Consider the following 24,297-nt stretch of genomic DNA (forward strand, 5'->3'; position numbering starts at 1 on the left):
AAAGCTAAGAGCTGCCCTCCTATCGGGGCTCTGAGAAGAAGCACTGATCGTCCCTTTAATTGTACTTCTGAATTTTCCTGCTAGTTAAGTGTGTAAGTGCTATTACTGCTGAAGGATGGGATGTCTTATGAGGGTGTGCTAGGTCTTGGAGAGCTGTAAAGTGTGAAGAGTTGTGAGTGCATTTGAGGTGCAGTCAATTTCTTTCTTCATGCTGTGCCTGAAAATGGTGTGTCCTTGCATGTCTGCTTTAATTTTCCTGTAATAGGAAATGGGATCCTGAGTAGCCTGCTGACCAGTTCTTGTTTCTATATTGGGTGGTGGTGGACGACCTGTCCCTGCTCCCTGGTGGTCTAGTGGTTAGGATTCAGCGCTCTCACCGCCGCGGCCCGAGTTCGATTCCCGGTCAGGGAACGCGAAGTTCCTTACACTTTTTACTTCTACACTTACATTTCTTATAGGAAACCTTTCATTTTACACTTTTCATGGATTCAAACACATTAGGAAACCTTTCAATTACAAATGCTTCATTACCACTAGTTCTTCTTTAATTGACTTTTCTCACAATATCACACAGCTTTCTCACAGCTCTTTTTTTCACTCCAAATAACATCTGAAAGCACTCCATCTTGCTGTGATCAGCTGAGAGCTCCAGAGCTCCAGAGCTCTTGCTTGTCCACATAGTGACTGCAAGATGTCTCCAGGGGGCACATTTCCCTGCTGCACCAGGAATACCCTTTGTAAGTGTCAGCGCAGTGTGTATAAGATTGGGGTTGCCTCCTTTCTTAGAACCTGAATTTCACAGCTTTTCTCAATATTTTTACCAGCCTGGAATTAAACGTACAGACGAGGTAGTTCAAAAAACACAGCCAGGTGGCAGCCCTACTAAGGAGGAAGTCCTGCCCCAGGACAGCACAGACCAAGCCTTCTGCCTTCTGGCTGGACTTAAAATGTCCCTTTAGCCCCTGCCCCATAAGGCCTCTGACGGCGGGCACCTGCCTCAGGTGACTTCGGTCAGAAGGCCACTCCTTACTTCAGGCGCCAGCTGTCCCTTCAGGAGCCTCAGGGGAGGATAGCCTTGGCCGTGCCACACGCTGACCTTGACGGCAAGCGCTCGCATGGATGTCACCTAGGGGTCACCAGGGGTCGCAAGGGGCAAGCCAGATGTCGCAGCGGGCCCCTCCCCCATATGGCCTCTGACAGCGGGCCCCTACCTCAGTTGGCGCCAGTCAGAACGCCACTCCTTCTTTAAGGTGGCAGCTGTCCCTTCAGGAGACCTCAGATAGGATAGCCTGGGCCGAGCCACACACTGACCTTGCTGACCTCGACAGTAGGCACTTACATGGATGTCATTTAGGGTTCTCCAGGGGTTGCATGGGGCAAGCCAGGAGTTGCAGCGGGTCCCTGCCCCATAAGGCCTCTGACAGTGGGCCCCTGCCTCAGGTGACTTCAGTCAGAAGGCCACTCCTTCATTAAGGGAGCAGCTGTCTCTCCCGGAGTCCTCAAATAGGATAGCCTTGGCCACGTCACACACTGACCTCAACGGCATGACAATTTCATGGCGATGCAAAACTGCCACTCAGGGCCGGGTTTAGGGAGGTGCGAGCAGTGCGGCCGCACCGGGTGCTGACCAGGATTGGAGTTGCTGACCTCGGGGGGCGCTGTGTTTAGCAATAACTTACGAAACTTGCGATTTAAAAGCTCATGCTGGAAAGTTCCTTGTGTGTCCAAACTACAGAAAGCAAATAAAATGCCAAGATACCTCTTGTGATTACCGTTCCTGCTAGGGAGAGAGTTGGTGGTTTTGTCCAGAGGCAGCTTTGACTAGATATAAAATAGCGTAGAGGGTTCATGTGCCTGACGCAAAGAACAGAACCATATCTAATGTGGAGAGCTGTCTGGATAGTCAAGCAGCTATCCAGCTCTTTAAAACAAATCTAATCTATGTGAGAGGGGCTATGGATAGATGAGGGGCACATTTGGCGGGTGGCAGTGAGTGAATCCGAGTAGGTGGTGATGGAGTGAAGGGGGTTGGGGGGTGCCAAAAAAGACTGTCTTCCAGCCACCAGGGCTACAGCCGGCCCTGCTGCTAGCAGGCAAAAATCTGAGCTCTCTCTGGCAGGAAGATTAATGAGAAGAGTTGTGTTGCCATTTTGATTGTTGCCTGAAATCTGTAAAGGGAAGGAACTCTGCAGCAGGTTGTATTAAATGTTAAGTTGAGACTAAGCAGAGCGCCCCCCCCCCCCTGAGGTGGGTGCCCCCGTGCATGTGAGCGAGCAGTGCGAGTGCAACAGTTGCAGCATCCTTAAGCCAGCTCTGCCCCCCCGTGTGGGTGGGAAGGAAGTGAGAAATGGAAAAACTCAGACGCTTGGCACAGAGAGGGCGGGTTGGACAGAAGAAGGAGCTGCTCAGCACGCACAAAAATATCTCTTCCTACTTAGTATAGTGGAGAGTGTCCCTGCCTGGGACCTGGGAGACTGGGGTTCAATTCCTCAACTGGGAAACTGCCTCTTCTTTTAAAGGCTTAAACCTACATTTTCAGAGCACCAGCAATCAATATTTACTTCAAATACCGTTTACAATCTCACACTCATACTACAGAGTACGCCCATTTTTCTTTCATCCACACACCTCCTCCAAATCGAAACATTTATTCATGCCATCAAGTACCTTTCAAAATCTAGCACCCACAATTTGGACCTAAGACTCTTTTTCACAACCATTTCTCCCTTTTCATTTAAACTTCCTGCCTACTTCCTTGAAAAAGGAAAGGTGGAATCAAGGATTTTTCATGAGATAAAAAGGAAAGTACTGCATGATAAAAAAAATGCATTTAAGCTATTTTGTTTTCTCACACTAAGTAAATGAAATGTTGGGGCACACTCTGAAGGAGGAATTGTTTTATAGGAAGGTGAAACCTTTTATCTTTAGATAAAGTGTAAAGTTGTATAATTTACAGACACACTGAGAAAGGAAAACAAGCAGTGACCCGGACGTGCCCACCCACTAATCTCATCAGAGCTTTTCTAGTTCCGAGGTTCTTCCATGACTATCGACAGCAGGTCATGTGTTACACTGCATTGTGGGACTCGTAGTTCTATACACAGCATTGTAAAAGAGGAGTGAAGGTCCCAGCACCTTAAGTAAAAGCCTGCACATGTAGAGCTGGAGATGCCTGCGTTGACCTGGGAAAGCTAAGAGCTGCCCTCCTATCGGGGCTCTGAGAAGAAGCACTGATCGTCCCTTTAATTGTACTTCTGAATTTTCCTGCTAGTTAAGTGTGTAAGTGCTATTACTGCTGAAGGATGGGATGTCTTATGAGGGTGTGCTAGGTCTTGGAGAGCTGTAAAGTGTGAAGAGTTGTGAGTGCATTTGAGGTGCAGTCAATTTCTTTCTTCATGCTGTGCCTGAAAATGGTGTGTCCTTGCATGTCTGCTTTAATTTTCCTGTAATAGGAAATGGGATCCTGAGTAGCCTGCTGACCAGTTCTTGTTTCTATATTGGGTGGTGGTGGACGACCTGTGCCTGCTCCCTGGTGGTCTAGTGGTTAGGATTCAGCGCTCTCACCGCCGCGGCCCGGGTTCGATTCCCGGTCAGGGAACGCGCAGTTCCTTACACTTTTTACTTCTACACTTACATTTCTTATAGGAAACCTTTCATTTTACACTTTTCATGGATTCAAACACATTAGGAAACCTTTCAATTACAAATGCTTCATTACCACTAGTTCTTCTTTAATTGACTTTTCTCACAATATCACACAGCTTTCTCACAGCTCTTTTTTTCACTCCAAATAACATCTGAAAGCACTCCATCTTGCTGTGATCAGCTGAGAGCTCCAGAGCTCCAGAGCTCTTGCTTGTCCACATAGTGACTGCAAGATGTCTCCAGGGGGCACATTTCCCTGCTGCACCAGGAATACCCTTTGTAAGTGTCAGCGCAGTGTGTATAAGATTGGGGTTGCCTCCTTTCTTAGAACCTGAATTTCACAGCTTTTCTCAATATTTTTACCAGCCTGGAATTAAACATACAGACGAGGTAGTTCAAAAAACACAGCCAGGTGGCAGCCCTACTAAAGAGGAAGTCCTGCCCCAGGACAGCACAGACCAAACCTTCTGCCTTCTGGCTGGACTTAAAATGTCCCTTTAGCCCCTGCCCCATAAGGCCTCTGACGGCGGGCACCTGCCTCAGGTGACTTCGGTCAGAAGGCCACTCCTTACTTCAGGCGCCAGCTGTCCCTTCAGGAGCCTCAGGGGAGGATAGCCTTGGCCGCGCCACACGCTGACCTTGACGGCAAGCGCTCGCATGGATGTCACCTAGGGGTCACCAGGGGTCGCAAGGGGCAAGCCAGATGTCGCAGCGGGCCCCTCCCCCATATGGCCTCTGACAGCGGGCCCCTACCTCAGTTGGCGCCAGTCAGAACGCCACTCCTTCTTTAAGGTGGCAGCTGTCACTTCAGGAGACCTCAGATAGGATAGCCTGGGCCGAGCCACACACTGACCTTGCTGACCTCGACAGTAGGCACTTACATGGATGTCATTTAGGGTTCTCCAGGGGTTGCATGGGGCAAGCCAGGAGTTGCAGCGGGTCCCTGCCCCATAAGGCCTCTGACAGTGGGCCCCTGCCTCAGGTGACTTCAGTCAGAAGGCCACTCCTTCATTAAGGGAGCAGCTGTCTCTCCCGGAGTCCTCAAATAGGATAGCCTTGGCCACGTCACACACTGACCTCAACGGCATGACAATTTCATGGCGATGCAAAACTGCCACTCAGGGCCGGGTTTAGGGAGGTGCGAGCAGTGCGGCCGCACCGGGTGCTGACCAGGATTGGAGTTGCTGACCTCGGGGGGCGCTGTGTTTAGCAATAACTTACGAAACTTGCGATTTAAAAGCTCATGCTGGAAAGTTCCTTGTGTGTCCAAACTACAGAAAGCAAATAAAATGCCAAGATACCTCTTGTGATTACCGTTCCTGCTAGGGAGAGAGTTGGTGGTTTTGTCCAGAGGCAGCTTTGACTAGATATAAAATAGCGTAGAGGGTTCATGTGCCTGACGCAAAGAACAGAACCATATCTAATGTGGAGAGCTGTCTGGATAGTCAAGCAGCTATCCAGCTCTTTAAAACAAATCTAATCTATGTGAGAGGGGCTATGGATAGATGAGGGGCACATTTGGCGGGTGGCAGTGAGTGAATCCGAGTAGGTGGTGATGGAGTGAAGGGGGTTGGGGGGTGCCAAAAAAGACTGTCTTCCAGCCACCAGGGCTACAGCCGGCCCTGCTGCTAGCAGGCAAAAATCTGGGCTCTCTCTGGCAGGAAGATTAATGAGAAGAGTTGTGTTGCCATTTTGATTGTTGCCTGAAATCTGTAAAGGGAAGGAACTCTGCAGCAGGTTGTATTAAATGTTAAGTTGAGACTAAGCAGAGCGCCCCCCCCCCCCCCTGAGGTGGGTGCCCCCGTGCATGTGAGCGAGCAGTGCGAGTGCAACAGTTGCAGCATCCTTAAGCCAGCTCTGCCCCCCCGTGTGGGTGGGAAGGAAGTGAGAAATGGAAAAACTCAGACGCTTGGCACAGAGAGGGCGGGTTGGACAGAAGAAGGAGCTGCTCAGCACACACAAAAATATCTCTTCCTACTTAGTATAGTGGAGAGTGTCCCTGCCTGGGAGACTGGGGTTCAATTCCCCCACTTGGAAACTGCCTCTTCTTTTAAAGGCTTAAACCTACATTTTCAGAGCACCAGCAATCAATATTTACTTCAAATACCGTTTACAATCTCACACTCATACTACAGAGTACGCCCATTTTTCTTTCATCCACACACCTCCTCCAAATCGAAACATTTATTCATGCCATCAAGTACCTTTCAAAATCTAGCACCCACAATTTGGACCTAAGACTCTTTTTCACAACCATTTCTCCCTTTTCATTTAAACTTCGTGCCTACTTCCTTGAAAAAGGAAAGGTGGAATCAAGGATTTTTCATGAGATAAAAAGGAAAGTACTGCATGATAAAAAAAATGCATTTAAGCTATTTTGTTTTCTCACACTAAGTAAATGAAATGTTGGGGCACACTCTGAAGGAGGAATTGTTTTATAGGAAGGTGAAACCTTTTATCTTTAGATAAAGTGTAAAGTTGTATAATTTACAGACACACTGAGAAAGGAAAACAAGCAGTGACCCGGACGTGCCCACCCACTAATCTCATCAGAGCTTTTCTAGTTCCGAGGTTCTTCCATGACTATCGACAGCAGGTCATGTGTTACACTGCATTGTGGGACTCGTAGTTCTATACACAGCATTGTAAAAGAGGAGTGAAGGTCCCAGCACCTTAAGTAAAAGCCTGCACATGTAGAGCTGGAGATGCCTGCGTTGACCTGGGAAAGCTAAGAGCTGCCCTCCTATCGGGGCTCTGAGAAGAAGCACTGATCGTCCCTTTAATTGTACTTCTGAATTTTCCTGCTAGTTAAGTGTGTAAGTGCTATTACTGCTGAAGGATGGGATGTCTTATGAGGGTGTGCTAGGTCTTGGAGAGCTGTAAAGTGTGAAGAGTTGTGAGTGCATTTGAGGTGCAGTCAATTTCTTTCTTCATGCTGTGCCTGAAAATGGTGTGTCCTTGCATGTCTGCTTTAATTTTCCTGTAATAGGAAATGGGATCCTGAGTAGCCTGCTGACCAGTTCTTGTTTCTATATTGGGTGGTGGTGGACAACCTGTGCCTGCTCCCTGGTGGTCTAGTGTTTAGGATTCGGCGCTCTCACCGCCGCGGCCTGGGTTCGATTCCCGGTCAGGGAACGCGAAGTTCCTTACACTTTTTACTTCTACACTTACATTTCTTATAGGAAACCTTTCATTTTACACTTTTCATGGATTCAAACACATTAGGAAACCTTTCAATTACAAATGCTTCATTACCACTAGTTCTTCTTTAATTGACTTTTCTCACAATATCACACAGCTTTCTCACAGCTCTTTTTTTCACTCCAAATAACATCTGAAAGCACTCCATCTTGCTGTGATCAGCTGAGAGCTCCAGAGCTCCAGAGCTCTTGCTTGTCCACATAGTGACTGCAAGATGTCTCCAGGGGGCACATTTCCCTGCTGCACCAGGAATACCCTTTGTAAGTGTCAGCGCAGTGTGTATAAGATTGGGGTTGCCTCCTTTCTTAGAACCTGAATTTCACAGCTTTTCTCAATATTTTTACCAGCCTGGAATTAAACGTACAGACGAGGTGGTTCAAAAAACACAGCCAGGTGGCAGCCCTACTAAGGAGGAAGTCCTGCCCCAGTACAGCACAGACCAAACCTTCTGCCTTCTGGCTGGACTTAAAATGTCCCTTTAGCCCCTGCCCCATAAGGCCTCTGACGGCGGGCACCTGCCTCAGGTGACTTCGGTCAGAAGGCCACTCCTTACTTCAGGCGCCAGCTGTCCCTTCAGGAGCCTCAGGGGAGGATAGCCTTGGCCGTGCCACACGCTGACCTTGACGGCAAGCGCTCGCATGGATGTCACCTAGGGGTCACCAGGGGTCGCAAGGGGCAAGCCAGATGTCGCAGCGGGCCCCTCCCCCATATGGCCTCTGACAGCGGGCCCCTACCTCAGTTGGCGCCAGTCAGAACGCCACTCCTTCTTTAAGGTGGCAGCTGTCCCTTCAGGAGACCTCAGATAGGATAGCCTGGGCCGAGCCACACACTGACCTTGCTGACCTCGACAGTAGGCACTTACATGGATGTCATTTAGGGTTCTCCAGGGGTTGCATGGGGCAAGCCAGGAGTTGCAGCGGGTCCCTGCCCCATAAGGCCTCTGACAGTGGGCCCCTGCCTCAGGTGACTTCAGTCAGAAGGCCACTCCTTCATTAAGGGAGCAGCTGTCTCTCCCGGAGTCCTCAAATAGGATAGCCTTGGCCACGTCACACACTGACCTCAACGGCATGACAATTTCATGGCGATGCAAAACTGCCACTCAGGGCCGGGTTTAGGGAGGTGCGAGCAGTGCGGCCGCACCGGGTGCTGACCAGGATTGGAGTTGCTGACCTCGGGGGGCGCTGTGTTTAGCAATAACTTACGAAACTTGCGATTTAAAAGCTCATGCTGGAAAGTTCCTTGTGTGTCCAAACTACAGAAAGCAAATAAAATGCCAAGATACCTCTTGTGATTACCGTTCCTGCTAGGGAGAGAGTTGGTGGTTTTGTCCAGAGGCAGCTTTGACTAGATATAAAATAGCGTAGAGGGTTCATGTGCCTGACGCAAAGAACAGAACCATATCTAATGTGGAGAGCTGTCTGGATAGTCAAGCAGCTATCCAGCTCTTTAAAACAAATCTAATCTATGTGAGAGGGGCTATGGATAGATGAGGGGCACATTTGGCGGGTGGCAGTGAGTGAATCCGAGTAGGTGGTGATGGAGTGAAGGGGGTTGGGGGGTGCCAAAAAAGACTGTCTTCCAGCCACCAGGGCTACAGCCGGCCCTGCTGCTAGCAGGCAAAAATCTGAGCTCTCTCTGGCAGGAAGATTAATGAGAAGAGTTGTGTTGCCATTTTGATTGTTGCCTGAAATCTGTAAAGGGAAGGAACTCTGCAGCAGGTTGTATTAAATGTTAAGTTGAGACTAAGCAGAGCGCCCCCCCCCCCTGAGGTGGGTGCCCCCGTGCATGTGAGCGAGCAGTGCGAGTGCAACAGTTGCAGCATCCTTAAGCCAGCTCTGCCCCCCCGTGTGGGTGGGAAGGAAGTGAGAAATGGAAAAACTCAGACGCTTGGCACAGAGAGGGCGGGTTGGACAGAAGAAGGAGCTGCTCAGCACGCACAAAAATATCTCTTCCTACTTAGTATAGTGGAGAGTGTCCCTGCCTGGGACCTGGGAGACTGGGGTTCAATTCCTCAACTGGGAAACTGCCTCTTCTTTTAAAGGCTTAAACCTACATTTTCAGAGCACCAGCAATCAATATTTACTTCAAATACCGTTTACAATCTCACACTCATACTACAGAGTACGCCCATTTTTCTTTCATCCACACACCTCCTCCAAATCGAAACATTTATTCATGCCATCAAGTACCTTTCAAAATCTAGCACCCACAATTTGGACCTAAGACTCTTTTTCACAACCATTTCTCCCTTTTCATTTAAACTTCCTGCCTACTTCCTTGAAAAAGGAAAGGTGGAATCAAGGATTTTTCATGAGATAAAAAGGAAAGTACTGCATGATAAAAAAAATGCATTTAAGCTATTTTGTTTTCTCACACTAAGTAAATGAAATGTTGGGGCACACTCTGAAGGAGGAATTGTTTTATAGGAAGGTGAAACCTTTTATCTTTAGATAAAGTGTAAAGTTGTATAATTTACAGACACACTGAGAAAGGAAAACAAGCAGTGACCCGGACGTGCCCACCCACTAATCTCATCAGAGCTTTTCTAGTTCCGAGGTTCTTCCATGACTATCGACAGCAGGTCATGTGTTACACTGCATTGTGGGACTCGTAGTTCTATACACAGCATTGTAAAAGAGGAGTGAAGGTCCCAGCACCTTAAGTAAAAGCCTGCACATGTAGAGCTGGAGATGCCTGCGTTGACCTGGGAAAGCTAAGAGCTGCCCTCCTATCGGGGCTCTGAGAAGAAGCACTGATCGTCCCTTTAATTGTACTTCTGAATTTTCCTGCTAGTTAAGTGTGTAAGTGCTATTACTGCTGAAGGATGGGATGTCTTATGAGGGTGTGCTAGGTCTTGGAGAGCTGTAAAGTGTGAAGAGTTGTGAGTGCATTTGAGGTGCAGTCAATTTCTTTCTTCATGCTGTGCCTGAAAATGGTGTGTCCTTGCATGTCTGCTTTAATTTTCCTGTAATAGGAAATGGGATCCTGAGTAGCCTGCTGACCAGTTCTTGTTTCTATATTGGGTGGTGGTGGACGACCTGTGCCTGCTCCCTGGTGGTCTAGTGGTTAGGATTCAGCGCTCTCACCGCCGCGGCCCGGGTTCGATTCCCGGTCAGGGAACGCGCAGTTCCTTACACTTTTTACTTCTACACTTACATTTCTTATAGGAAACCTTTCATTTTACACTTTTCATGGATTCAAACACATTAGGAAACCTTTCAATTACAAATGCTTCATTACCACTAGTTCTTCTTTAATTGACTTTTCTCACAATATCACACAGCTTTCTCACAGCTCTTTTTTTCACTCCAAATAACATCTGAAAGCACTCCATCTTGCTGTGATCAGCTGAGAGCTCCAGAGCTCCAGAGCTCTTGCTTGTCCACATAGTGACTGCAAGATGTCTCCAGGGGGCACATTTCCCTGCTGCACCAGGAATACCCTTTGTAAGTGTCAGCGCAGTGTGTATAAGATTGGGGTTGCCTCCTTTCTTAGAACCTGAATTTCACAGCTTTTCTCAATATTTTTACCAGCCTGGAATTAAACATACAGACGAGGTAGTTCAAAAAACACAGCCAGGTGGCAGCCCTACTAAAGAGGAAGTCCTGCCCCAGGACAGCACAGACCAAACCTTCTGCCTTCTGGCTGGACTTAAAATGTCCCTTTAGCCCCTGCCCCATAAGGCCTCTGACGGCGGGCACCTGCCTCAGGTGACTTCGGTCAGAAGGCCACTCCTTACTTCAGGCGCCAGCTGTCCCTTCAGGAGCCTCAGGGGAGGATAGCCTTGGCCGCGCCACACGCTGACCTTGACGGCAAGCGCTCGCATGGATGTCACCTAGGGGTCACCAGGGGTCGCAAGGGGCAAGCCAGATGTCGCAGCGGGCCCCTCCCCCATATGGCCTCTGACAGCGGGCCCCTACCTCAGTTGGCGCCAGTCAGAACGCCACTCCTTCTTTAAGGTGGCAGCTGTCACTTCAGGAGACCTCAGATAGGATAGCCTGGGCCGAGCCACACACTGACCTTGCTGACCTCGACAGTAGGCACTTACATGGATGTCATTTAGGGTTCTCCAGGGGTTGCATGGGGCAAGCCAGGAGTTGCAGCGGGTCCCTGCCCCATAAGGCCTCTGACAGTGGGCCCCTGCCTCAGGTGACTTCAGTCAGAAGGCCACTCCTTCATTAAGGGAGCAGCTGTCTCTCCCGGAGTCCTCAAATAGGATAGCCTTGGCCACGTCACACACTGACCTCAACGGCATGACAATTTCATGGCGATGCAAAACTGCCACTCAGGGCCGGGTTTAGGGAGGTGCGAGCAGTGCGGCCGCACCGGGTGCTGACCAGGATTGGAGTTGCTGACCTCGGGGGGCGCTGTGTTTAGCAATAACTTACGAAACTTGCGATTTAAAAGCTCATGCTGGAAAGTTCCTTGTGTGTCCAAACTACAGAAAGCAAATAAAATGCCAAGATACCTCTTGTGATTACCGTTCCTGCTAGGGAGAGAGTTGGTGGTTTTGTCCAGAGGCAGCTTTGACTAGATATAAAATAGCGTAGAGGGTTCATGTGCCTGACGCAAAGAACAGAACCATATCTAATGTGGAGAGCTGTCTGGATAGTCAAGCAGCTATCCAGCTCTTTAAAACAAATCTAATCTATGTGAGAGGGGCTATGGATAGATGAGGGGCACATTTGGCGGGTGGCAGTGAGTGAATCCGAGTAGGTGGTGATGGAGTGAAGGGGGTTGGGGGGTGCCAAAAAAGACTGTCTTCCAGCCACCAGGGCTACAGCCGGCCCTGCTGCTAGCAGGCAAAAATCTGGGCTCTCTCTGGCAGGAAGATTAATGAGAAGAGTTGTGTTGCCATTTTGATTGTTGCCTGAAATCTGTAAAGGGAAGGAACTCTGCAGCAGGTTGTATTAAATGTTAAGTTGAGACTAAGCAGAGCGCCCCCCCCCCCCCCTGAGGTGGGTGCCCCCGTGCATGTGAGCGAGCAGTGCGAGTGCAACAGTTGCAGCATCCTTAAGCCAGCTCTGCCCCCCCGTGTGGGTGGGAAGGAAGTGAGAAATGGAAAAACTCAGACGCTTGGCACAGAGAGGGCGGGTTGGACAGAAGAAGGAGCTGCTCAGCACACACAAAAATATCTCTTCCTACTTAGTATAGTGGAGAGTGTCCCTGCCTGGGAGACTGGGGTTCAATTCCCCCACTTGGAAACTGCCTCTTCTTTTAAAGGCTTAAACCTACATTTTCAGAGCACCAGCAATCAATATTTACTTCAAATACCGTTTACAATCTCACACTCATACTACAGAGTACGCCCATTTTTCTTTCATCCACACACCTCCTCCAAATCGAAACATTTATTCATGCCATCAAGTACCTTTCAAAATCTAGCACCCACAATTTGGACCTAAGACTCTTTTTCACAACCATTTCTCCCTTTTCATTTAAACTTCGTGCCTACTTCCTTGAAAAAGGAAAGGTGGAATCAAGGATTTTTCATGAGATAAAAAGGAAAGTACTGCATGATAAAAAAAATGCATTTAAGCTATTTTGTTTTCTCACACTAAGTAAATGAAATGTTGGGGCACACTCTGAAGGAGGAATTGTTTTATAGGAAGGTGAAACCTTTTATCTTTAGATAAAGTGTAAAGTTGTATAATTTACAGACACACTGAGAAAGGAAAACAAGCAGTGACCCGGACGTGCCCACCCACTAATCTCATCAGAGCTTTTCTAGTTCCGAGGTTCTTCCATGACTATCGACAGCAGGTCATGTGTTACACTGCATTGTGGGACTCGTAGTTCTATACACAGCATTGTAAAAGAGGAGTGAAGGTCCCAGCACCTTAAGTAAAAGCCTGCACATGTAGAGCTGGAGATGCCTGCGTTGACCTGGGAAAGCTAAGAGCTGCCCTCCTATCGGGGCTCTGAGAAGAAGCACTGATCGTCCCTTTAATTGTACTTCTGAATTTTCCTGCTAGTTAAGTGTGTAAGTGCTATTACTGCTGAAGGATGGGATGTCTTATGAGGGTGTGCTAGGTCTTGGAGAGCTGTAAAGTGTGAAGAGTTGTGAGTGCATTTGAGGTGCAGTCAATTTCTTTCTTCATGCTGTGCCTGAAAATGGTGTGTCCTTGCATGTCTGCTTTAATTTTCCTGTAATAGGAAATGGGATCCTGAGTAGCCTGCTGACCAGTTCTTGTTTCTATATTGGGTGGTGGTGGACAACCTGTGCCTGCTCCCTGGTGGTCTAGTGTTTAGGATTCGGCGCTCTCACCGCCGCGGCCTGGGTTCGATTCCCGGTCAGGGAACGCGAAGTTCCTTACACTTTTTACTTCTACACTTACATTTCTTATAGGAAACCTTTCATTTTACACTTTTCATGGATTCAAACACATTAGGAAACCTTTCAATTACAAATGCTTCATTACCACTAGTTCTTCTTTAATTGACTTTTCTCACAATATCACACAGCTTTCTCACAGCTCTTTTTTTCACTCCAAATAACATCTGAAAGCACTCCATCTTGCTGTGATCAGCTGAGAGCTCCAGAGCTCCAGAGCTCTTGCTTGTCCACATAGTGACTGCAAGATGTCTCCAGGGGGCACATTTCCCTGCTGCACCAGGAATACCCTTTGTAAGTGTCAGCGCAGTGTGTATAAGATTGGGGTTGCCTCCTTTCTTAGAACCTGAATTTCACAGCTTTTCTCAATATTTTTACCAGCCTGGAATTAAACGTACAGACGAGGTGGTTCAAAAAACACAGCCAGGTGGCAGCCCTACTAAGGAGGAAGTCCTGCCCCAGTACAGCACAGACCAAACCTTCTGCCTTCTGGCTGGACTTAAAATGTCCCTTTAGCCCCTGCCCCATAAGGCCTCTGACGGCGGGCACCTGCCTCAGGTGACTTCGGTCAGAAGGCCACTCCTTACTTCAGGCGCCAGCTGTCCCTTCAGGAGCCTCAGGGGAGGATAGCCTTGGCCGTGCCACACGCTGACCTTGACGGCAAGCGCTCGCATGGATGTCACCTAGGGGTCACCAGGGGTCGCAAGGGGCAAGCCAGATGTCGCAGCGGGCCCCTCCCCCATATGGCCTCTGACAGCGGGCCCCTACCTCAGTTGGCGCCAGTCAGAACGCCACTCCTTCTTTAAGGTGGCAGCTGTCCCTTCAGGAGACCTCAGATAGGATAGCCTGGGCCGAGCCACACACTGACCTTGCTGACCTCGACAGTAGGCACTTACATGGATGTCATTTAGGGTTCTCCAGGGGTTGCATGGGGCAAGCCAGGAGTTGCAGCGGGTCCCTGCCCCATAAGGCCTCTGACAGTGGGCCCCTGCCTCAGGTGACTTCAGTCAGAAGGCCACTCCTTCATTAAGGGAGCAGCTGTCTCTCCCGGAGTCCTCAAATAGGATAGCCTTGGCCACATCACACACTGACCTCAACGGCATGACAATTTCATGGCGATGCAAAACTGCCACTCAGGGCCGGGTTTAGGGAGGTGCGAGCAGTGCGGCCGCACCGGGTGCTGACCAGGATTGGAGTTGCTGACCTCGGGGGGCGCTGTGTTTAGCAATAACTTACGAAACTTGCGATTTAAAAGCTCATGCTGGAAAGTTCCTTGGGTGTCCAAACTACAGAAAGCAAATAAAATGCCAAGATACCTCTTGTGATTACCGTTCCTGCTAGGGAGAGAGTTGGTGGTTTTGTCCAGAGGCAGCTTTGACTAGATATAAAATAGCGTAGAGGGTTCATGTGCCTGACGCAAAGAACAGAACCATATCTAATGTGGAGAGCTGTCTGGATAGTCAAGCAGCTATCCAGCTCTTTAAAACAAATCTAATCTATGTGAGAGGGGCTATGGATAGATGAGGGGCACATTTGGCAGGTGGCAGTGAGTGAATCCGAGTAGGTGGTGATGGAGTGAAGGGGGTTGGGGGGTGCCAAAAAAGACTGTCTTCCAGCCACCAGGGCTACAGCCGGCCCTGCTGCTAGCAGGCAAAAATCTGAGCTCTCTCTGGCAGGAAGATTAATGAGAAGAGTTTGTGTTGCCATTTTGATTGTTGCCTGAAATCTGTAAAGGGAAGGAACTCTGCAGCAGGTTGTATTAAATGTTAAGTTGAGACTAAGCAGAGCGCCCCCCCCCCCTGAGGTGGGTGCCCCCGTGCATGTGAGCGAGCAGTGCGAGTGCAACAGTTGCAGCATCCTTAAGCCAGCTCTGCCCCCCCGTGTGGGTGGGAAGGAAGTGAGAAATGGAAAAACTCAGACGCTTGGCACAGAGAGGGCGGTTTGGACAGAAGAAGGAGCTGCTCAGCACACACAAAAATATCTCTTCCTACTTAGTATAGTGGAGAGTGGCCCTGCCTGGGACCTGGGAGACTGGGGTTCAATTCCCCAACTGGGAAACTGCCTCTTCTTTTAAAGGCTTAAACCTACATTTTCAGAGCACCAGCAATCAATATTTTACTTCAAATACCGTTTACAATCTCACACTCATACTACAGAGTACGCCCATTTTTCTTTCATCACACACCTCCTCCAAATCGAAACATTTATTCATGCCATCAAGTACCTTTCAAAATCTAGCACCCACAATTTGGACCTAAGACTCTTTTTCTACAACCATTTCTCCCTTTTCATTTAAACTTCCTGCCTACTTCCTTGAAAAAGGAAAGGTGGAATCAAGGATTTTTCATGAGATAAAAAGGAAAGTACTGCATGATAAAAAAAATGCATTTAAGCTATTTTGTTTTCTCACACTAAGTAAATGAAATGTTGGGCACACTCTGAAGGAGGAATTGTTTTAGAGAGTGGTGAAACCTTTATCTTAGATAAAGTGTAAAGTTGTATAATTTACAGACACACTGAGAAAGGAAAACAAGCAGTGACCCGGATGTGCCCACCCACTAATTCTCATCAGAGCTTTTCTAGTTCCGAGGTTCTTCCATGACTATCGACAGCAGGTCATGTGTTACACTGCATTGTGGGACTCGTAGTTCTATACACAGCATTGTAAAAGAGGAGTGCAGGTCCCAGCACCTTAAGTAAAAGCCTGCACATGTAGAGCTGGAGATGCCTGCGTTGACCTGGGAAAGCTAAGAGCTGCCCTCCTATCGGGCTCTGAGAAGAAGCACTGATCGTCCCTTTAATTGTACTTCTGAATTTTCCTGCTAGTTAAGTGTGTAAGTGCTATTACTGCTGAAGGATGGGATGTCTTATGAGGGGATGTGCTAGGTCTTGGAGAGCTGTAAAGTGTGAAGAGTTGTGAGTGCATTTGAGGTGCAGTCAATTTCTTTCTTCATGCTGTGCCTGAAAATGGTGTGATCCTTGCATGTCTGCTTTAATTTTCCTGTAATAGGAAATGGTGATCCTGAGTAGCCTGCTGACCAGTTCTTGTTTCTATATTGGTTGGTGGTGGACAACCTGTGCCTGCTCCCTGGTGGTCTAGTGTTTAGGATTCGGCGCTCTCACCGCCGCGGCCTGGGTTCGATTCCCGGTCAGGGAACGCGAAGTTCCTTACACTTTTTACTTCTACACTTACATTTCTTATAGGAAACCTTTCATTTTACACTTTTCATGGATTCAAACACATTAGGAACCTTTCAATTACAAATGCTTCATTACCACTAGTTCTTCTTTAATTGACTTTTCTCACAATATCACACAGCTTTCTCACAGCTCTTTTTTTCACTCCAAATAACATCTGAAAGCACTCCATCTTGCTGTGATCAGCTGAGAGCTCCAGAGCTCCAGAGCTCTTGCTTGTCCACATAGTGACTGCAAGATGTCTCCAGGGGGCACATTTCCCTGCTGCACCAGGAATACCCTTTGTAAGTGTCAGCGCAGTGTGTATAAGATTGGGGTTGCCTCCTTTCTTAGAACCTGAATTTCACAGCTTTTCTCAATATTTTTACCAGCCTGGAATTAAACGTACAGACGAGGTGGTTCAAAAAACACAGCCAGGTGGCAGCCCTACTAAGGAGGAAGTCCTGCCCCAGGACAGCACAGACCAAACCTTCTGCCTTCTGGCTGGACTTAAAATGTCCCTTTAGCCCCTGCCCCATAAGGCCTCTGACGGCGGGCACCTGCCTCAGGTGACTTCGGTCAGAAGGCCACTCCTTACTTCAGGCGCCAGCTGTCCCTTCAGGAGCCTCAGGGGAGGATAGCCTTGGCCGTGCCACACGCTGACCTTGACGGCAAGCGCTCGCATGGATGTCACCTAGGGGTCACCAGGGGTCGCAAGGGGCAAGCCAGATGTCGCAGCGGGCCCCTCCCCCATATGGCCTCTGACAGCGGGCCCCTACCTCAGTTGGCGCCAGTCAGAACGCCACTCCTTCTTTAAGGTGGCAGCTGTCCCTTCAGGAGACCTCAGATAGGATAGCCTGGGCCGAGCCACACACTGACCTTGCTGACCTCGACAGTAGGCACTTACATGGATGTCATTTAGGGTTCTCCAGGGGTTGCATGGGGCAAGCCAGGAGTTGCAGCGGGTCCCTGCCCCATAAGGCCTCTGACAGTGGGCCCCTGCCTCAGGTGACTTCAGTCAGAAGGCCACTCCTTCATTAAGGGAGCAGCTGTCTCTCCCGGAGTCCTCAAATAGGATAGCCTTGGCCACATCACACACTGACCTCAACGGCATGACAATTTCATGGCGATGCAAAACTGCCACTCAGGGCCGGGTTTAGGGAGGTGCGAGCAGTGCGGCCGCACCGGGTGCTGACCAGGATTGGAGTTGCTGACCTCGGGGGGCGCTGTGTTTAGCAATAACTTACGAAACTTGCGATTTAAAAGCTCATGCTGGAAAGTTCCTTGGGTGTCCAAACTACAGAAAGCAAATAAAATGCCAAGATACCTCTTGTGATTACCGTTCCTGCTAGGGAGAGAGTTGGTGGTTTTGTCCAGAGGCAGCTTTGACTAGATATAAAATAGCGTAGAGGGTTCATGTGCCTGACGCAAAGAACAGAACCATATCTAATGTGGAGAGCTGTCTGGATAGTCAAGCAGCTATCCAGCTCTTTAAAACAAATCTAATCTATGTGAGAGGGGCTATGGATAGATGAGGGGCACATTTGGCAGGTGGCAGTGAGTGAATCCGAGTAGGTGGTGATGGAGTGAAGGGGGTTGGGGGGTGCCAAAAAAGACTGTCTTCCAGCCACCAGGGCTACAGCCGGCCCTGCTGCTAGCAGGCAAAAATCTGGGCTCTCTCTGGCAGGAAGATTAATGAGAAGAGTTGTGTTGCCATTTTGATTGTTGCCTGAAATCTGTAAAGGGAAGGAACTCTGCAGCAGGTTGTATTAAATGTTAAGTTGAGACTAAGCAGAGCGCCCCCCCCCCCCTGAGGTGGGTGCCCCCGTGCATGTGAGCGAGCAGTGCGAGTGCAACAGTTGCAGCATCCTTAAGCCAGCTCTGCCCCCCCGTGTGGGTGGGAAGGAAGTGAGAAATGGAAAAACTCAGACGCTTGGCACAGAGAGGGCGGGTTGGACAGAAGAAGGAGCTGCTCAGCACACACAAAAATATCTCTTCCTACTTAGTATAGTGGAGAGTGGCCCTGCCTGGGACCTGGGAGACTGGGGTTCAATTCCCCAACTGGGAAACTGCCTCTTCTTTTAAAGGCTTAAACCTACATTTTCAGAGCACCAGCAATCAATATTTACTTCAAATACCGTTTACAATCTCACACTCATACTACAGAGTACGCCCATTTTTCTTTCATCCACACACCTCCTCCAAATCGAAACATTTATTCATGCCATCAAGTACCTTTCAAAATCTAGCACCCACAATTTGGACCTAAGACTCTTTTTCACAACCATTTCTCCCTTTTCATTTAAACTTCCTGCCTACTTCCTTGAAAAAGGAAAGGTGGAATCAAGGATTTTTCATGAGATAAAAAGGAAAGTACTGCATGATAAAAAAAATGCATTTAAGCTATTTTGTTTTCTCACACTAAGTAAATGAAATGTTGGGGCACACTCTGAAGGAGGAATTGTTTTATAGGAAGGTGAAACCTTTTATCTTTAGATAAAGTGTAAAGTTGTATAATTTACAGACACACTGAGAAAGGAAAACAAGCAGTGACCCGGACGTGCCCACCCACTAATCTCATCAGAGCTTTTCTAGTTCCGAGGTTCTTCCATGACTATCGACAGCAGGTCATGTGTTACACTGCATTGTGGGACTCGTAGTTCTATACACAGCATTGTAAAAGAGGAGTGAAGGTCCCAGCACCTTAAGTAAAAGCCTGCACATGTAGAGCTGGAGATGCCTGCGTTGACCTGGGAAAGCTAAGAGCTGCCCTCCTATCGGGGCTCTGAGAAGAAGCACTGATCGTCCCTTTAATTGTACTTCTGAATTTTCCTGCTAGTTAAGTGTGTAAGTGCTATTACTGCTGAAGGATGGGATGTCTTATGAGGGTGTGCTAGGTCTTGGAGAGCTGTAAAGTGTGAAGAGTTGTGAGTGCATTTGAGGTGCAGTCAATTTCTTTCTTCATGCTGTGCCTGAAAATGGTGTGTCCTTGCATGTCTGCTTTAATTTTCCTGTAATAGGAAATGGGATCCTGAGTAGCCTGCTGACCAGTTCTTGTTTCTATATTGGGTGGTGGTGGACGACCTGTGCCTGCTCCCTGGTGGTCTAGTGGTTAGGATTCAGCGCTCTCACCGCCGCGGCCCGGGTTCGATTCCCGGTCAGGGAACGCGCAGTTCCTTACACTTTTTACTTCTACACTTACATTTCTTATAGGAAACCTTTCATTTTACACTTTTCATGGATTCAAACACATTAGGAAACCTTTCAATTACAAATGCTTCATTACCACTAGTTCTTCTTTAATTGACTTTTCTCACAATATCACACAGCTTTCTCACAGCTCTTTTTTTCACTCCAAATAACATCTGAAAGCACTCCATCTTGCTGTGATCAGCTGAGAGCTCCAGAGCTCCAGAGCTCTTGCTTGTCCACATAGTGACTGCAAGATGTCTCCAGGGGGCACATTTCCCTGCTGCACCAGGAATACCCTTTGTAAGTGTCAGCGCAGTGTGTATAAGATTGGGGTTGCCTCCTTTCTTAGAACCTGAATTTCACAGCTTTTCTCAATATTTTTACCAGCCTGGAATTAAACATACAGACGAGGTAGTTCAAAAAACACAGCCAGGTGGCAGCCCTACTAAGGAGGAAGTCCTGCCCCAGGACAGCACAGACCAAACCTTCTGCCTTCTGGCTGGACTTAAAATGTCCCTTTAGCCCCTGCCCCATAAGGCCTCTGACGGCGGGCACCTGCCTCAGGTGACTTCGGTCAGAAGGCCACTCCTTACTTCAGGCGCCAGCTGTCCCTTCAGGAGCCTCAGGGGAGGATAGCCTTGGCCGCGCCACACGCTGACCTTGACGGCAAGCGCTCGCATGGATGTCACCTAGGGGTCACCAGGGGTCGCAAGGGGCAAGCCAGATGTCGCAGCGGGCCCCTCCCCCATATGGCCTCTGACAGCGGGCCCCTACCTCAGTTGGCGCCAGTCAGAACGCCACTCCTTCTTTAAGGTGGCAGCTGTCACTTCAGGAGACCTCAGATAGGATAGCCTGGGCCGAGCCACACACTGACCTTGCTGACCTCGACAGTAGGCACTTACATGGATGTCATTTAGGGTTCTCCAGGGGTTGCATGGGGCAAGCCAGGAGTTGCAGCGGGTCCCTGCCCCATAAGGCCTCTGACAGTGGGCCCCTGCCTCAGGTGACTTCAGTCAGAAGGCCACTCCTTCATTAAGGGAGCAGCTGTCTCTCCCGGAGTCCTCAAATAGGATAGCCTTGGCCACGTCACACACTGACCTCAACGGCATGACAATTTCATGGCGATGCAAAACTGCCACTCAGGGCCGGGTTTAGGGAGGTGCGAGCAGTGCGGCCGCACCGGGTGCTGACCAGGATTGGAGTTGCTGACCTCGGGGGGCGCTGTGTTTAGCAATAACTTACGAAACTTGCGATTTAAAAGCTCATGCTGGAAAGTTCCTTGTGTGTCCAAACTACAGAAAGCAAATAAAATGCCAAGATACCTCTTGTGATTACCGTTCCTGCTAGGGAGAGAGTTGGTGGTTTTGTCCAGAGGCAGCTTTGACTAGATATAAAATAGCGTAGAGGGTTCATGTGCCTGACGCAAAGAACAGAACCATATCTAATGTGGAGAGCTGTCTGGATAGTCAAGCAGCTATCCAGCTCTTTAAAACAAATCTAATCTATGTGAGAGGGGCTATGGATAGATGAGGGGCACATTTGGCGGGTGGCAGTGAGTGAATCCGAGTAGGTGGTGATGGAGTGAAGGGGGTTGGGGGTGCCAAAAAAGACTGTCTTCCAGCCACCAGGGCTACAGCCGGCCCTGCTGCTAGCAGGCAAAAATCTGGGCTCTCTCTGGCAGGAAGATTAATGAGAAGAGTTGTGTTGCCATTTTGATTGTTGCCTGAAATCTGTAAAGGGAAGGAACTCTGCAGCAGGTTGTATTAAATGTTAAGTTGAGACTAAGCAGAGCGCCCCCCCCCCCCCCCCTGAGGTGGGTGCCCCCGTGCATGTGAGCGAGCAGTGCGAGTGCAACAGTTGCAGCATCCTTAAGCCAGCTCTGCCCCCCCGTGTGGGTGGGAAGGAAGTGAGAAATGGAAAAACTCAGACGCTTGGCACAGAGAGGGCGGGTTGGACAGAAGAAGGAGCTGCTCAGCACACACAAAAATATCTCTTCCTACTTAGTATAGTGGAGAGTGTCCCTGCCTGGGAGACTGGGGTTCAATTCCCCCACTTGGAAACTGCCTCTTCTTTTAAAGGCTTAAACCTACATTTTCAGAGCACCAGCAATCAATATTTACTTCAAATACCGTTTACAATCTCACACTCATACTACAGAGTACGCCCATTTTTCTTTCATCCACACACCTCCTCCAAATCGAAACATTTATTCATGCCATCAAGTACCTTTCAAAATCTAGCACCCACAATTTGGACCTAAGACTCTTTTTCACAACCATTTCTCCCTTTTCATTTAAACTTCGTGCCTACTTCCTTGAAAAAGGAAAGGTGGAATCAAGGATTTTTCATGAGATAAAAAGGAAAGTACTGCATGATAAAAAAAATGCATTTAAGCTATTTTGTTTTCTCACACTAAGTAAATGAAATGTTGGGGCACACTCTGAAGGAGGAATTGTTTTATAGGAAGGTGAAACCTTTTATCTTTAGATAAAGTGTAAAGTTGTATAATTTACAGACACACTGAGAAAGGAAAACAAGCAGTGACCCGGACGTGCCCACCCACTAATCTCATCAGAGCTTTTCTAGTTCCGAGGTTCTTCCATGACTATCGACAGCAGGTCATGTGTTACACTGCATTGTGGGACTCGTAGTTCTATACACAGCATTGTAAAAGAGGAGTGCAGGTCCCAGCACCTTAAGTAAAAGCCTGCACATGTAGAGCTGGAGATGCCTGCGTTGACCTGGGAAAGCTAAGAGCTGCCCTCCTATCGGGGCTCTGAGAAGAAGCACTGATCGTCCCTTTAATTGTACTTCTGAATTTTCCTGCTAGTTAAGTGTGTAAGTGCTATTACTGCTGAAGGATGGGATGTCTTATGAGGGTGTGCTAGGTCTTGGAGAGCTGTAAAGTGTGAAGAGTTGTGAGTGCATTTGAGGTGCAGTCAATTTCTTTCTTCATGCTGTGCCTGAAAATGGTGTGTCCTTGCATGTCTGCTTTAATTTTCCTGTAATAGGAAATGGGATCCTGAGTAGCCTGCTGACCAGTTCTTGTTTCTATATTGGGTGGTGGTGGACAACCTGTGCCTGCTCCCTGGTGGTCTAGTGTTTAGGATTCGGCGCTCTCACCGCCGCGGCCTGGGTTCGATTCCCGGTCAGGGAACGCGAAGTTCCTTACACTTTTTACTTCTACACTTACATTTCTTATAGGAAACCTTTCATTTTACACTTTTCATGGATTCAAACACATTAGGAAACCTTTCAATTACAAATGCTTCATTACCACTAGTTCTTCTTTAATTGACTTTTCTCACAATATCACACAGCTTTCTCACAGCTCTTTTTTTCACTCCAAATAACATCTGAAAGCACTCCATCTTGCTGTGATCAGCTGAGAGCTCCAGAGCTCCAGAGCTCTTGCTTGTCCACATAGTGACTGCAAGATGTCTCCAGGGGGCACATTTCCCTGCTGCACCAGGAATACCCTTTGTAAGTGTCAGCGCAGTGTGTATAAGATTGGGGTTGCCTCCTTTCTTAGAACCTGAATTTCACAGCTTTTCTCAATATTTTTACCAGCCTGGAATTAAACGTACAGACGAGGTGGTTCAAAAAACACAGCCAGGTGGCAGCCCTACTAAGGAGGAAGTCCTGCCCCAGTACAGCACAGACCAAACCTTCTGCCTTCTGGCTGGACTTAAAATGTCCCTTTAGCCCCTGCCCCATAAGGCCTCTGACGGCGGGCACCTGCCTCAGGTGACTTCGGTCAGAAGGCCACTCCTTACTTCAGGCGCCAGCTGTCCCTTCAGGAGCCTCAGGGGAGGATAGCCTTGGCCGTGCCACACGCTGACCTTGACGGCAAGCGCTCGCATGGATGTCACCTAGGGGTCACCAGGGGTCGCAAGGGGCAAGCCAGATGTCGCAGCGGGCCCCTCCCCCATATGGCCTCTGACAGCGGGCCCCTACCTCAGTTGGCGCCAGTCAGAACGCCACTCCTTCTTTAAGGTGGCAGCTGTCCCTTCAGGAGACCTCAGATAGGATAGCCTGGGCCGAGCCACACACTGACCTTGCTGACCTCGACAGTAGGCACTTACATGGATGTCATTTAGGGTTCTCCAGGGGTTGCATGGGGCAAGCCAGGAGTTGCAGCGGGTCCCTGCCCCATAAGGCCTCTGACAGTGGGCCCCTGCCTCAGGTGACTTCAGTCAGAAGGCCACTCCTTCATTAAGGGAGCAGCTGTCTCTCCCGGAGTCCTCAAATAGGATAGCCTTGGCCACATCACACACTGACCTCAACGGCATGACAATTTCATGGCGATGCAAAACTGCCACTCAGGGCCGGGTTTAGGGAGGTGCGAGCAGTGCGGCCGCACCGGGTGCTGACCAGGATTGGAGTTGCTGACCTCGGGGGGCGCTGTGTTTAGCAATAACTTACGAAACTTGCGATTTAAAAGCTCATGCTGGAAAGTTCCTTGGGTGTCCAAACTACAGAAAGCAAATAAAATGCCAAGATACCTCTTGTGATTACCGTTCCTGCTAGGGAGAGAGTTGGTGGTTTTGTCCAGAGGCAGCTTTGACTAGATATAAAATAGCGTAGAGGGTTCATGTGCCTGACGCAAAGAACAGAACCATATCTAATGTGGAGAGCTGTCTGGATAGTCAAGCAGCTATCCAGCTCTTTAAAACAAATCTAATCTATGTGAGAGGGGCTATGGATAGATGAGGGGCACATTTGGCAGGTGGCAGTGAGTGAATCCG

At 48.8% G+C, this 24,297-nt stretch overlaps 8 non-coding genes across 8 annotated transcripts; all 8 read left to right on the forward strand.

The window, feature by feature from the left end:
* The first annotated feature begins 339 nt into the window (after positions 1–339).
* TRNAE-CUC (transfer RNA glutamic acid (anticodon CUC)) lies at positions 340–411 on the forward strand. The gene has a single exon. It is a non-coding gene; the product is annotated as a tRNA-Glu (tRNA).
* Positions 412–3,526: 3,115 nt separating this feature from the next.
* On the forward strand, positions 3,527–3,598 carry TRNAE-CUC (transfer RNA glutamic acid (anticodon CUC)). The gene has a single exon. It is a non-coding gene; the product is annotated as a tRNA-Glu (tRNA).
* Positions 3,599–6,708: 3,110 nt separating this feature from the next.
* TRNAE-CUC (transfer RNA glutamic acid (anticodon CUC)) lies at positions 6,709–6,780 on the forward strand. Its single transcript has one exon. It is a non-coding gene; the product is annotated as a tRNA-Glu (tRNA).
* A 3,114-nt stretch (positions 6,781–9,894) lies between these two features.
* Positions 9,895–9,966, forward strand: TRNAE-CUC (transfer RNA glutamic acid (anticodon CUC)). The gene has a single exon. It is a non-coding gene; the product is annotated as a tRNA-Glu (tRNA).
* A 3,110-nt stretch (positions 9,967–13,076) lies between these two features.
* TRNAE-CUC (transfer RNA glutamic acid (anticodon CUC)) lies at positions 13,077–13,148 on the forward strand. The gene has a single exon. It is a non-coding gene; the product is annotated as a tRNA-Glu (tRNA).
* A 3,117-nt stretch (positions 13,149–16,265) lies between these two features.
* TRNAE-CUC (transfer RNA glutamic acid (anticodon CUC)) lies at positions 16,266–16,337 on the forward strand. The gene has a single exon. It is a non-coding gene; the product is annotated as a tRNA-Glu (tRNA).
* Positions 16,338–19,451: 3,114 nt separating this feature from the next.
* On the forward strand, positions 19,452–19,523 carry TRNAE-CUC (transfer RNA glutamic acid (anticodon CUC)). The gene has a single exon. It is a non-coding gene; the product is annotated as a tRNA-Glu (tRNA).
* Positions 19,524–22,634: 3,111 nt separating this feature from the next.
* TRNAE-CUC (transfer RNA glutamic acid (anticodon CUC)) lies at positions 22,635–22,706 on the forward strand. Its single transcript has one exon. It is a non-coding gene; the product is annotated as a tRNA-Glu (tRNA).
* Positions 22,707–24,297: the final 1,591 nt, after the last annotated feature.

Source organism: Pleurodeles waltl, unplaced genomic scaffold, assembly GCF_031143425.1.
Source record: "Pleurodeles waltl isolate 20211129_DDA unplaced genomic scaffold, aPleWal1.hap1.20221129 scaffold_86, whole genome shotgun sequence".
Classification (NCBI taxonomy): domain Eukaryota; kingdom Metazoa; phylum Chordata; class Amphibia; order Caudata; family Salamandridae; genus Pleurodeles; species Pleurodeles waltl.